This window comes from Physcomitrium patens, chromosome 26 (assembly GCF_059467195.1).
Source record: "Physcomitrium patens ecotype Gransden chromosome 26, ASM5946719v1, whole genome shotgun sequence".
In the NCBI taxonomy this organism is placed as follows: domain Eukaryota; kingdom Viridiplantae; phylum Streptophyta; class Bryopsida; order Funariales; family Funariaceae; genus Physcomitrium; species Physcomitrium patens.
In genome coordinates this window covers 9,838,034-9,853,740 of record NC_143435.1, presented here as the reverse complement: position 1 = coordinate 9,853,740, position 15,707 = coordinate 9,838,034, and positions in this window count along the sequence as shown.

Genomic DNA, 15,707 nt, shown 5'->3' with positions numbered 1-15,707 from the left:
TCTCGAGAAATAAGCTCCAAGGTCTTGTTGAATCCAAATTGTCCCGCAACTAGAAAATCGTGGCGAGATTGAAGAACTCGGAGTCGTGCTGGTCCTTTTGGAATATACAACCGCTTTTCAAAGTATAAAAGATCTCCCTCCACCTTAAACTTGTCGTCATTGGTATGCTGCTTGATATCAATGGCTACTAAATCTTCAATGGTCACGGCACATTGTCGTATTACGTGCTTTCCTGCTCGAGAATGCGTTGGGCGTCTGGCTGTAGAAGGTAGTATGCAGATTCGCCAATAGTCAAGCAGTCTATCAGTTTTTGACTGTTGGAATATAAACGACTGCAAGAATACACCGTAAATCTATACGGATGCCCTTCGACTGCTCGCCAAAGTCCTTTTTGTCCCGGCCAGTAGGTCTCTAGACGTTACAGAGAACCCCAAACAATCCAAACTGCTAATCTTCGATACCGCTTTATACTCACGATCTTGTATCCACTGATTATCTCGTTAGATTAATCCAATCAATTTCATTCACTCCGCATACTCAATCCTATAGACACCCTTTTAATTCTTCATCACAGACATAACTCGATTTCACAAAACAGCCAAGAGTAATCAAACCCACTTCATTAAAAATCCCGATTCACCATTACAACACTGACTTCAGCAACGATTGTCTCAGTCTTCTCAAAATCCTATGAAGAAAAAAAAAAAATCAATTCTCTGTCTTCTTTCCCCGCTGTCGTATTACGTGTTGTCTTGTTCGGGAATACACTGGATATCTGGCTGTGGAAGGTATAGTTGTTTTTACAAATAACAAAGAAATCCTAATAGATTTTATCCATGTATGAAGAATATAATTGAAATATCAATTTCCAAGTATTTAAAAACACTCCTCATAGTCATTTTAACCATACAATATTCCAATTGCTTTATTTCTTTTATAATTAAGTTGTTTTTGTTTTTCTTAACAAGCCCTAACCCTAGCTAGTGAGCTTTGACAAGCTGTAACTTTTGATCCAACCGTCCACTTAGTATGAAATTTTGCACCCAAATACCAGTATAAGCCTTCTATATGCTCAAAAAATTTCAGCCCAACCTAACTTACAGTTTGGAAGAAAACGCCCAAAAACCGCACTGATGACACTCGGCCGCAACCTTGAAATTTGATGTAGAAACTCTAGAAGTGATTTCTCCTTTGTCAACTATTAACTCCAGCTCAAAATTGAATAGCCACTTAATCTCCAAATCTTCTATTACCAAGCCAAAAATTACGTCGATCCAACTAGTAGATCTTCAGATATCACAGAAACCCTATCCAACCCTAGACTGCCAACTTCTGACAACCCTTTGTACTAAAATCTAGATATCTCTTGATTGCATTGTTAGATTAATACAAATTTTTTTATACACTTAGTACACCCAATTATCCAGACAATACCAAATTTTGACCCATAGATGCTACACGACTTGCACAAACCAATTGAGAATGCAAACCATCAATGTTTTATATAAAATCCGAAACACCAAAATAAACACTGACTTTGAGCAGCGATTGCTCTCCCCTCACAAATCCTAATGAAACCAAACTAGTGACCTTGAAAAGAGCATTAAGCTAGCTCTTCGATCCAAAAACCCTCGATTTGAAAAAAAACTCCCCTTCCCATTTCTTAACCTTCCTCCCCTTTAACCCTAATTCTCCCCTCTTTCAAATCCTAGCCTCTGAATTTCTTCAATCTTCCGTCTTGGATCCGAAATTGGCTCCTTTCGTCTTGGATCCAGAAATTGCTCCTTCTTTCTTGGATCCGGAATTGGCTCTCACCGTCAGAGCTTTCTCCTCCGTTTCTACCTTTAAGAGATCCATTTACCAAAAACAACGTTCCCTGAAACGGCACAAAGAATAGGACAGCCTGAAACAGAATCGAAACCCCGTACTCGGGTCCACATTGAGTCGCCCGACCAATTCAGGTCTCATATTGATTAAGAGTCCAGTAGTAAGACCCGGATGTCCCCGTAATTGGATCAAATTTGTCCTTCGCGTCAGATTGGCTGAGGCCCGTAGTAAGACCTGGATTTTCCCGTAATTAGACTACATTGGGTTGTCAGACCAATTCAGGTCTCATATTGGGTAAGAGGACCCGGACTGGATTCTTGAAATTGGATCTAATTGGCTCTTCGAACCAGGCTCACTCGTCGTGTGAATTGGTCCTTTCTCTTCTTGCTAACTCCCGTTATTGGAATCGAACAGAGCATTTCAGTATGTCCCGGCTGACTGTAACGGGGTGACTGAACCTAGCCTCTCTGTATTTGCATTGGAGTTGGTCATTGCTCCGAATATTCGAGGTAACTGAACATTAATAAAAGTCCTTTTTCTTTATATTTTCACGGTATACTCGTGTTTCAACACGACATCCACTCCCTCTGAACCTGTGCATCCTTCGGTATGCACCAATTTACCCAATTGATGTTTGATTTAGAAAATATCCTCTACGTCTATGTCCAGTTCGTCTTCATCACCTTCATTATCCAAATCACATTCAATCTCTTGCTGAGGAATCTCTATACCTTCATTAAGGTCTTCCATATTCATCTCCGCGTGTCTTCGTTTAAATATTTTTACTCGCTTCCCTGCAATTGGTATTTTCAATTTTGTACCATTTAACTCCCATAATGAGTAAGTCCCATTATCATGAACAGTTGTTACTACATATGGTCCAAACCAACGTTTTGAAAATTTTCGCAAAGTACTATGTTGATTATCCAGACTATTATCATAAACAAGTACCCAGTCACCTTCCTCGATTGCTTTTGGTCTCAATTGATGTTGCTTATCGAATCGCGCCTTGTTTTGTAACCTTGCTCTTTTTAACCTTCCCAATGCTATCTGGACATCTTCCGTTCTTTGCTGCAATTGTCGAATCCTAATAGCCAGAAGTTCTTCTCTTGACAATCCATCTTCCCATGGTAGCATACTCCAAGTAAGAACCTTTTCTTCAATCGGCATAATTGGTTTTTGACCTGTCATAAGTTCTACTGGCATATATCCTGTCACCGAACTATGTGTTGTTCGATCAGCCCATAATGCAAATGGCAAAAGCCGTGGCCACTCTCTAACTTTCCCATTACAAGCTTTAACTAATGCTTTCACAATCGGTGGGTGATCGCGTTCGCTTTTTGCATTCCCTTCTGGATTATAAGCAGTATTTAGTGTCACGGACACAAAATACAGACTTGAAATCTAACAAGAAGTTCAAGAAGAAGTGGCAGAACTAGATTAAACAGATGAGTACAAGAACAACACCAGAAAGGTGAGCTAGAACTCCAAGAGTTGTGTTGTCGAGACTGAAAAACACTTCAGCCTCGATCCCTATATATACTCCTACTTAAGAAGCTTCTCGAGCTACTTCCATTAACTAGAAAGCTTCTAGAAGGTTCCAGAGGCTTCTTTTCTAGAAGGTTCTAGAAACTTCTCGAGCTACTTCTATTAACTAGGAAGCTTCTAGAAAGTTCCAGGGGATTCCTTTCTAGAAGCTTCTAGAAACTTCTCTTCTAGAAGGTTCCAGAGACTTCGTTTCTAGAAGCTTCTAGAAACTTCTCTCTAAAAGATTCCAGAGGCTTCTCTTCTAGAAGGTTCCAGAGGCTTGTATTCTAGAAGGTTCTAGAAACTTTTCTCTAGAAAGTTCTAAGGAATATGTCCCTAACATCACCCCCTCCTTTAGCTTCGAGGTCTCTGAGAAGCAATGTTGTTGATCAGTACCAACGTAAGAAAATGAAGATCTGTCGCATAACTTCTGCTATGAACTCCAACTGTTGTTCACGAGGCAAGTGGTTCATCGACCCTTGAAGCCAACGGTAGTGGCCCACGCCTTCGACTTCTGACCAAGCATGAACTTCCGTGTCCTCATTGTGAAATTATCCTGCAAACACGCGTTCTGGTTGACCATCGTAAGTAGGTTCGATCTCAAATACGATCACCAGTAATCGGTTACTCGGTATCCTCCGTCGTCATCGTGGTACATGTAGTTCTTCATCTCGGGGTCACCTTCATGAGCTACTCGGTTGCGATACTCTGACCGGCATAGTATCTATCTCTTGGCTATCCATATCAAAAGATCAAACTACGATCTATCTTGGAGAAAATAACTACATCAACTATGAATTTTATTGGTGCTCTCCCCTTTTCTTATATTGTTGAGAGAACAAGCTTCAGAAAGAAGCTATCATCGAATTGATTTAGGTTTATCGGGATGTCGTTGATGAAACTCTTGTACCTTTTGTGGCGCATTCGTAAGATTTTCAGCTCGCTCCCACGTTCGCTCATTAATGTCATAGTCGCATCAATGAACAAGATATTCTAACTTTCTCCACCTTTGCCATGAATCCAATACCTTTTCAACCTCATATTCTTCGTGGTTCTCGATTTCAATACTAGGTGGCAGACATTGCACTCTTTCAGGAAAAGATGACTCTCGATAAGGTTCCAACAGAGAAACATGAAAGACTAGATGTACCTTCATAGAAGCCGGTAACTCCAGCCGATATGCCACTGGATTAATTTGCTTCTGGATGATAAATGGTCCCAATCTTCGATAGTCCAACTTATCACATGGTCGCTTGGTCTTGATATTTTGTCGAAGAAGCCAGGCTTTGTCTCCAACTTTGAAAGTAGGTGCAAGATTCCGAAATCTATCTGCAGACGTCTTATAGGATTCTTGAGCGGATTGTAATTGAAGCTTCAACATAGTTTGAAGCTCTGATAGTTGCTTCGCAAATCCTTCAGCTGTTGGATTGTTATTTGTTGACGGACTCAATAAATCAAGCTTCGGATGATACCCATAGTTGGAAAAGAATGGTGTTTGTTGAGTCGACGCATGGAGGGTGTTGTTATATGTAAACTCGACTAGCGGTAGATATGTAGTCCAATCGTCTTGCTGATAGTTGATGCTGCATCGTAAGTACTGCTCCAAGACTTGGTTCACCCGTTCCGTTTGGCCATCAGTTTGAGGATGAAAAGCTGAAGAAAGCTTGATATCCACCTTCAATATCCCAAAGAGAGATCTCCAAAACTTTGAAATGAACTGGGTACCTCGATCTGATATGATATCATCTGGTAGTCCATGATATCGATATACATTATCAAGAAAGAGTCTTGCTGTGACTTCACTAGACGATGTCTTCTTACAAGGAACAAAGTGTGCCATCTTCGTAAGCCGATCAACCATGACAAAGATGCTGTCAAATGAATTTGATGATGGTAAGTCCGTAATGAAGTCCATAGAAATTGAAGACCATGGTCGACGTGGAATTGGCAATGGCTGTAGAAGTCCATAAGGGCGATGCCGAGGATTCTTAGATCTTGAACAGATGTCACAAGAGAGGACAAAATCTTTCACATCCTTCCACATTTGGGGCCACCAAAAATCTCGGTAAATAAGCTCCAAGGTCTTATTGAATCCAAAATGTCCCGCAGCTGAAAAATCATGGCGAGATTGAAGAACTCGGAGTTGTGCTAGTCCTTTTGGAATGTACAATCGCTCTTCAAAGTATAAAAGATCTCCCTCCACCTTGAACTTGTCATCATTGGTACGTTGCTTGATATCAATGGCTACTGAATCTTTAATGGTCATAGCACGTACCTGGTTTAGGAAGTCAGCATCAAATGATACAATAGTAGCACAAAGTTGAAATCTCTCTGGCTTCAATAACGTTGTACATTGTTGATCAAACACTGCTTCTCTAGCCTTTGGTACAAGATACGATCTCCTTGATAAAGCATCGGATAGTCCTTGCTGCCTTCCAAGTCGATAAGTGATAACAAAATCGAATCTAAATAGCGACATATCCCACCGAGCTTGACGTCGATTTAAAACTCCAGCCGTCATGAAATACTCCAAATTCTTGTGATCCGTATATACGGTTACTGGATGTGCAGCTCCTTCATGAAAGTGACGCCATTCTTCGAAAGAATCCACTATAGCAAGAAGTTCTTTATCGTGGATCTCATAATTGATTTCAGCACCAGAGAACTTCCAAGAATAGAATGCAACTGGATGGAGCTTCTTATCTTCACTCATTTGTGAAAGCACAGCTCTCAAAGCAAAATTTGAAGCATCATTTTCTAAATAGAAGGCCTTTGTAAAGTCTGGATGTACCAAAATTGGAGCTGTAGTAAATGTTGTCTTCAAATCTTGAAACGCCTTCTCCGCCAAAGGTCCCCATTTCAACTTATCTTTGCATGTTAATCGAGTGAGAGGAGCAGCAACTTGAGAATAATTCTTGATGAAGATCCGATAGAAGTTAGCAAAACCAAGAAAGCATTGTACGTCTCTAACCATCTTCGGAACCTCTCAAGACATGATTGCTTCTACTTTCTTGGGGTCCATCTTCAAACCTTCTATAGTCGCAATGAATCCCAAAAATTCCATCTCCGTCTGATGAAATAAACACTTTTCTAATTTGGCATATAGTCCTCGCTTGCGTAGTTTCTCTAAGACCAAACGAACATGCTCCTCATGCTCTTCCTCATTTTTAGAGAATATTAGAATATCGTCCAAGTAGATGACAACAAAATCATCGAGGTGTTCTCAAAAGATGTCATTCATCATATGTTGGAAAACCGCTGGAGCATTGGTAAGACCAAAAGGCATGACATTATATTCGAAATGACCATACCTTGTACGGAATGCTGTCTTCCACTCATCTCCTTCCTTGATTCGTACGAGATTATAAGCTCCCCTTAGATCAATTTTTGTAAAGATCTTCGCACGTCCAAGTTGTTCTAAGAGACTAGAAATCAAGGGTAATGGGTAACGATTTTTCTTTGTTACCTTGTTGAGGCCTCGATAGTCCACACACATCCGTAATGATCCATCTTTCTTCTTCACAAATAAGATGGGTGCTCCAGCTAATGATTTTGAATGACGAATGAAGTTCTTGACTAGATTCTCGTCAATGTACTTTCGTAACTCTACCAACTCCGTTTGCAATAGATTGTAGATTGAGCCAAAAGATGGTTGTGCTCCTTCTTGCAAGTCTATGGCACAATCATATGGTCGGTGTTCCGGTAGTATGTCGGCATTCTTCTTTTGAAACACATCTTCAAAATCTTTATATTGCTCCGGTATACTTGCTGTTGAGATCTTCTCCTCGGTAGTTGGAGCCGCATAAATGACAAATGGAGTGCCTTCCTTAGATGATTTTATAAACGCTCTTGCTCCAATGAATAAGGATTTCTTTTTTCGAGGTTTTTTACTAGGTTTTTTCTTGGGTGGTTTTGTGGAAAAAATCATCTTCCGCAACCTCCAATCTATCAATGGATTATGTTTTTCCAACCAAGAAAGACCAAAAATAATAGGATTTGATGGGGTTCTAATAATATTAAAAATAATATGACTACTATGGTCTTTAAACGTTACTTCTATAGGTTTTGATTCATGGGTGATGCTACCAGACAATAAAGGTCGCCCATCTATGACCTCAACATGAACAGGTTTTGATTTTTGTACTAAAGGGATCTTATGACGCTTTACAAATTCTTCGTCTAAAAAACAAGCAGATGCTCCTGAGTCTAGTAGTGCTAAGGTTCTCAGTTTTTTAAGGGCCGATAAACAGAGGAATTGTAAAACAAAGTGCAGGTTGGGCAGAAAGAAAGGAACTTGATTGTTGTTGGGATATTTCATTGTCCAGCCGCACGGTTCCTACTGTGGCTGGGCATCCTCGTTTTCCTGAACAAATACTCCCCTAGTCTTGACTATGCCTCGATTTTGCTTTTTGACGCAGTTTCTGACTTTGTGGCCTTCTTCACCGCAATACAAGCATAAATTTTCCTCCATACGTCACTTTTTTTCTTCTATAGTAAGAGATTTGATACGTACCGCATCAATTTGCATATCTTCCACCTCTGAATGCGAATTCACACTGCTTGCCGACATAGTTGGAGCATGGCGAATTGTATGTTGTCTTGAGCGTTGGTCTTGGTGACGTTGGAATAGGTGATTATCGCACTTCACAGCTTGGCTAATGGCTTCATTGAGCGTTCGTGGATCAGGAAGAGTTAACAGCAAATCCTTCACATCATCTCTTAAACCCCAATAGAATTGACTCATCAACGCTTCTTCGTCCCAATTGATGTCGCATACTAATTGCCTGAAATTCGAAGCATAGACTGATGTAGAACGCATCCCTTGTCATAGCGAACGGATCTTTGTTGTAGCCCATCGAACCTTATCGTGTTCACCAAATGCTTCCGCAAATGCTTCCAAAAAGGTTTCGAAGTTGTTTAATATGGATGATCGTTTCTCAAACAAAGGAGCAAACCATGATAGAGCTTGTCCCATAAGTAAGGTTCCAACAAGTCCAACACGTGACTCCTCCGTTGGATATCGTTCGGGCTGTAAAACTATTATCAACCTGATTTGATTGACGAATCCTCGAAACTTAGAACGTGTTCCATCGAACTTATCTCGAAGGCTAACTCGAGGCTCCTTATGTTGTAGAACTAGTGGTTCTTGTCGAACCTGAGGTAAAGTTGTTTCTCCAAGTGCCGAAATTTGAGGCTGGTGTAGTTTAGATTGTGCTATCCCAGATATTCCATCATTATGAAGCCTTGCCACCACTCCTTTAATCTCTGCAGTTCTTTGTGATAACGTAGCGAGGGCATTCATAATAGCATCTAACTTAGACTCCGAACTTTCTGTCATACTAATGTCTTGACCTCCGGCCATTCTAAAAGAAGGACAAAAATGACCCTATAAGAGGCAATATTGGTTTATAGGAGGGTAATCCACAACCTATAAAATGCCTTAAGAATTTTAAGAAGAGAGGTAATCCACTCTCTCCAAGAAGAATAAGACTCCAATATTATAACAGAAGAAGTATCAGTTTAGAGGAGGGTAATCCGCAACCTATAAAAAATGCTAGTATACCTTGAAGTAGAGGGGTAATCCACACTCTACTAAGAAAGAACTAGCTCTGATATCTCAAGTTAGTGTAGTCTCGACAAACTATCACGGACACAAAATACAGACTTAAAATCTAACAAGAAGTTCAAGAAGAAGTGGCAGAACTAGATTAAACAGATGAGTACAAGAACAATACCAGAAAGGTGAGCTAGAACTCCAAGAGATGTGTTGTCGAGACTAAAGAACTCTTCAGCCTCGATCCCTATATATACTCCTATTTAGGAAGCTCCTCGAGCTACTTCTATTAACTAAGAAGCTTCTAGAAGGTTCTAGAGGCTTCTTTTCTAGAAGGTTCTAGAAACTTCTCGAGCTACTTCTATTAACTAGGAAGCTTCTAGAAAGTTCCAAGGGATTCCTTTCTAGAAGCTTCAAGAAAGTTCCAAGAGATTCCTTTCTAGAAGCTTCTAGAAACTTCTCTTCTAGAAGGTTCCAGACACTTCCTTTCTAGAAGCTTCTAGAAACTTCTCTCTAAAAGGTTCTAGAGGCTTCTCTTCTAAAAGGTTCCAGAGGCTTGTTTTTTAGAAGGTTTTAGAAACTTCTCTCTAGAAAGTTCTAAGGAATATGTCCCTAACAGTCACTCATAGTTTAACTCCACATCTTTCAAAGAACTTACGAGCTTTTTGTGCATTTAATTCTCCACGATCTGAAGTGATTTTTCCTATGCATCCGTAGTGGCAAATGACATCTTCAAGCAAAAATCTACAAATCTCCTCTGTAGATTTTGTCCTCAATGCTCTTCTTTCTACTTGATTTGATAAATCTTCACGAGCTAGAACCAAATATCTCATCTGCCATAATCCAACCGGCATAATAACCAAATCAACAACCTATTTAAAATGAATAGCCAGAGGATACGTAAGATGAAGACCATCTCGATGTCGGATATTAAAATACGATTGATAGATTTCACATGATTCTACAAATGAGAGCACATCTCGATACATATTTTTCCACCAATATCGTTTCTTGAGTTTAGCAAAAGTAGCCCAGATTCCTCTATCCCCTCCACATAAACTATCATGAAATTCCTTTAATAATTAAAGTTTTTCTTCCTTTTAACCTATCACTTGTCGTGGCATCCCAATTCCTTTCTTCGGTCTCTTCCATAAGAATCCATCTCGAAATAAAAATCCATATGCTTTTTTTCTTATTTGTTTGAATTTTTTTGTAGACCAATTCCCCTGCTTAGTCAAGGTATTCAAATAATGACCAATATCCAATAATTCTCTTTCATAAGATTCTTCAAGAAATAGCTTGTCTTCTCTATTGAGATTTGATATTGAATAGAATTTCAATTCGACATCATCAATGTCTTCAACCATTTCGTCCTCCCTCTTGTATCTTGCTCGAGATAGCATGTCTGCTACTAAATTGTCTTTTCCAGTGATATACTTAAATTTTGGACTTAGTGACTTAATATAAGCAATCCATCTCAACATTGTAATATCTAGCGTTGAATAGTTAATGATCATTCCAAGCAATGGCAAGCAATCTGTTTCAATTACTACTACTGCCCCAATCAAATAGTCCTTTTCAGCTTTCATAGCCAAAACGACTCCCCAAAGTTCTCTTTTGACTTGCGAATATGCACGCTGACGAATACTTAAAACTTTAGCCCCAAATCGAACTGCAAATCTACTCCCATTCGAATCATCTTGACCCACCGCCCATCCAATGGCAATTGGACTAGCGTCCACAGTAAGAATCACTAGTCTATTGCACTTATAATCAACCTTCCTCAATATTGGAGGTGACATCAATAATTTCTTCAATCTTTGCATTGCCTGAATATGCCTTTCTTTCCATTCAAATCGGTAATCCTTGCGTAACAGTTCATATAATAGATCCGCTATGTGAGCAAAATGAGGGATCCAGATTCGATAAAATACACATGCACCCAAAAACCTGCGAACCTCTGTTAAAGAACCACAATCCTCTTTCATCCTTCCAATTGCATCAACTTTAGTCGGATCTGGTTTTCTTCCGTAAGATCCGCATAAATGTCCAACAATTACAACCTCTCGCACTCCAAATACGGACTTCATACCCGATAATGTAAGATGAACTTCTCCAAGCCGAGTTAAAATCTTTTCACAATCTTGTATATGATCAACAACATATCTGCGACACCCCCTCGTATCTAAAGTTTCATCCTTGTCTCCTTCTCTGCACCCTTTTATAGGAACATCATCCAGAAAAGGCATAGTCTTTTCCGGAATAAAATCTCTCAGTACCTTATTCATCCCATTCATCATATGAGCAACCGAGTTGGTCGCGCCTTGAGGAAGAGTGCACATTCTAACCAATCCAAGCAGTGTCCTCATCGTTGTCATATCTCTACTTCCTTCGGCAAGTTGAAATTGATCATAACCTGAATACAAATCACCCATTGAATAGATCGCCCTTCCAGCAAACGCCTCAGCAAATTCATCCACAATAGGTCCAATTCCTGCATTCCTGACAGTTACAGCATTCACCGGCTGCATATCTTGAATAAACCGTAGTGACCCATTCTTTTTAGGTACCGTAAACCATCGACTAGAATACGGCGCAAATGAAGGTTCTAATATTTTCATCTTTATCTTTTCTTTCAATAGTTCCACCAATTTAGGTAAATGTGCCCTCGGTACTGGAATTGGTCTTAGATTCCAAGGTACATGTGGTACAGTGAAGATAACCATAGGTGTTACAATATTTGGATCCACACACCCAATTTCATGAGATTCGAAGGCAAACGATCTACCTTGTTTAGCCAACATCTTTTTGAAGCAAGTAATTTCCTCTGGAAATAAAGAACCATCAGAACCAATCTTCAATTCTTCAAAAGTCTCTTTAGTAAACTGATGTTCAATACTCATTGGATCTCTTAAACTTGCTTCTTTTGATGCTTCTCTCATTTGTTCTTTAGAATCTTCTAGTAATGGTCCGGCAACAGGCTTTACCTTCTTATCTGCCGTTTTATATCTCATCTCTACTATGACTTCTGGTGCTTGAAAAGATTCAAGTATGGTATAAACCTCTCTCGAATGAATCTCAATAATCTTATCATTATCTCCTAACCCAATAGATGTAATCAATTCCAATGAATCTTCCAGTCCATTTTCTTCATAAACACCCAAAATCCTCTCATCATCTTGCAATGTACGTAACTTGCGTAATTGTCTTTCAATATCATATAATCTTTTTCTTTCTTTTCTTTTAAAATCATCGACTTTCTTATACATAATATTTCCATTCTCTTATATACCAATAAAACTCGCATCAAAGGCACCTTCATCTCGCGAGAGTACCTCTTCTTTTGTTCCTCCATAATCTCGCTTTACAGTGGTACCTCCTCAAAATCCTTAAATCCTTCAACAATCTTTGGCAATGGTTTCTCCCTCAACCTATCTCGATTCCGTTCATGGTTAGGAGGTACTGTTAGAAATTGTACAGCTTTCTTCCCATTTTCGCTCCGTACCCTTGCATAAGCAGAACCATTGTCAAGTACCTTTGTTTCCATCCGTGTTGCCGTGATATAAGGTTGTCCTAAAATCAACGGATAAGACGTTGTATCTTGAACGAAGAAATATTGCTCCGTCGCAAAATCCCCAATCCGAATTTTGACATCTGGACAAGCTCCATATAATTCGCCTTGTGTGTTATTAGCTGCTTGTATTGCCCATCCATGTTCCATATCAATTGGCCATTTTTTCTTCTTATAAAGATCTTTAGACATGAGATTTATTTCAGAACCATGGTCGACTAAAGCAACTATTGGTTCTTCTATATCTCCTACCTTCACCAATACCTCAGTAGTTGCCCTTGCCCAATGCTTTCGAGTATAATGGCTCAAAGTTTCCATTTCCTTGTCACTAGAATCTTCGAAACGTACTCGCTGATTATACCCATTCTTTTCATTTGTTGGTTGCTTGTAACCAATATCAACCTCTTCTTCATCTCTACATATTCTTGCATCAATAGCATGACTCATTCTAGTTTCGCTCATTAATTGCCTCTTTCGCTTAATGCTGTCAATGATAACATCATGAAACTCCTTCTTTGCAATTCCCAAGACTTCTTTCAATGTGAATTCCACCTTAGCATTTAATATACGTTCTTCCAATATCTCTTTCAAATTTGTTGGCGCTTCAATATCAGAAAGTAGCTTATAAGCAATTGATTTGCCCTTATCTTTTGTCTCCGTTGTTTTTTCTCCCAATGATGCTGAGGTATCCTTTACAGGCAATTCTTGTGAAGCTGCCTCCCGAGCCTTGTCTCCTCGAGTTTGCCTCTTAAAAGAATTTCCTTCTCTAGTATCATCAAAATTTCCTCATCTTTTTTCTTCCATCAAAGCTTCATGTTGGCTCTTAGCAATATATGCATGAACTGAAAGAGACTCAACAGGATCCTCCCAACCTGTTCTTCCCCGTATTGTAGCTGCAGTTCTCAATAACGCTTCTCGAGGTAATTTCCCTTCTTGCATTGTAGAAACGGCAGAAGCCCAAAACTCACTAGTTTCCGTACTTCCACCAATTTCATCATCTACTCTAGCACCATAACTTGCACTTTCTCCTACTACTGTTTCATGCTCTTTTAAGTAATCTTGAACCAATGCTCTCATTCCTCCCTTGCCAAAATTGGTTTGAAGAAGATCCTCCCTATCTTTCAATGCTATCTTCCCATCTTTCCAGCAAATAATTCCCTACCGTATCATATTATTAAATTCATTGCAATCTTTTCTAGTGTGTGAAGCATCATCACACCAAATGCATCTTTGTACATATCCTTGTTTTGAAACATTCTTCGAATTGTTTATAGAAGTATTCTCTTCAAGTCTTGCCAATTTGATTTGAAGATCTCGCATTCCTCGTATAATTTCTTCCATATCCATATCTGCTTTCTTTGACAAGGATGTCGAAGGTTGAACTGTAGGCATTGTCGGTGGGGTTGCACGTACTGGAGCTTTGGGTGCTTGTACTGTTTTTGGAATATTGCTCCTATCCTTCCTCCTTTCTTTTTTTGTAAGCAACCCCACCGCATCTTCAATGTTCTTCCACTTCGTTGTCAATCCTTCATCTTCTTCTTTGTCTTCAAGAAGGAGTTCTAATTTCTCTTGCAATTCTCCATCAGCAGCTTGAAGAAATAGATCAACTTTGTTCGGCTCCAATGTCAATTTTTCTACCTTCGATAATTGAGAGTACTGCCTCTCAAATTCCCTTAGTAGCTCTGTTGCTTGCAAATTCTTATTGGGCCGTTCAATCCATCCCAGTAACAGCTTCTTAGTAACGCGATCAGCATCTTCCAAGAAATATTCGTCTATCAATGCATGTGAAAAATCCTCCCATGAATTCCCACAACGATCCGTAATCAATGTAATGTGGTCCCTTATCTCCGGTATCGTGGCAAGTCTAAATAGTGCAACCATTTTCTTCTCAGAAACCCGATTTAATTCCATTTCACGAACATAACATCTTAAATACCTTGAAATATTCCTCCCATCAAATTGATCAATTTTATTGACCACTGCTTGCAATGCTTTGGTTGCCAAAGTTTCCTTTCGATCATTGCTTTGCTGTTGCTGCATTGATAATGAGAAGGCTTGAAACAAACTAGCAATAGACGGATCCATGTGCATACCTTGTCCTTTTGAAGAATCCCCACCAGAAACTTCTCCCAAAAATCCTTCAAATTTTTTTTTTTTTTCGTTTTCCATAAAATAAAGATAAAATCAACCAAAATCCAATACCTTCTACCTCAAGCTTTCACGTCGGGTTCACCACTTATGTCGTATTATGTGCTTTCCTGCTCGAGAACCCGCCGGGCGTCTGGCTATAGAAGGTAGTATGGAGATTCGCTAATAGTCAAGCTGTCTATCAGTTTTTGACTTCTGAAATATAAACGACTGCAAGAATACACTGTAAATCTATATGGATGCCCTTCGACTACTTGTCAAAGTCCTTTTTGTCCCAGTCGGTAGGTCTCTAGACGTTGTCGTATTACGTGCTTTCTTGCTTGAGAACGAGCCGAGCGTCTTGCTGTAGAAGGTAGTATGGAGATTAATCGATAGTCAAGCAGTCTATCAGTTTTTGACTGCATGAATATAAACGACTGCAACAATGTACCGTAAATCTATACGGATGCTCTTCCACTGCTTGTCGAAGTCTCTCTTTTTTTTTTTTTTTTTTTTTTTTTTTCAGCCGATAGGTCTCTAGACGTTACAGAGAACCCCGAACAACCCAAACTGTTAATCTTCAATACCCCTTTGTACTTACGATCCTGTATCCACTGACTGTCCTGTTAGATTAACCCAATAAATTTCATTCACCCCGCATACTCAATCCTATAGACACCCCTTTAATCCTTCAATCACAGACGTAACTCGATTTTATAAAACAGTCAAGAGTAATCAAACCCACTTCATTTAAAAATCCCGATTCACCATTACAACACTGACTTCAGCAGCGATTGCCTCAGTCGTCCCAAAACTCTACAAAGAAGAAAAATCCAAATTCTATGTCTTTCCTTTCCCGACCCGAAGCATGAAGCTCCTCTCTCTAATTCCCTTGATCTTCCAAAAACCTCCAATGAAAACCGAACTACTAACCTTACAAAAGCTTGAAAACTCGCTCCCCCCGAAAAAAACCTCCCTCCCTAAAACTATATTCTCCCCTAACCTTATCCTCTGAATTTCTTCAATCTTCCATCTTAGATCCGGAATTGGCTCCCGCCGTCAGAGCTTAGATCCGAAATTGGCTCACGTCATCAAGGCCTT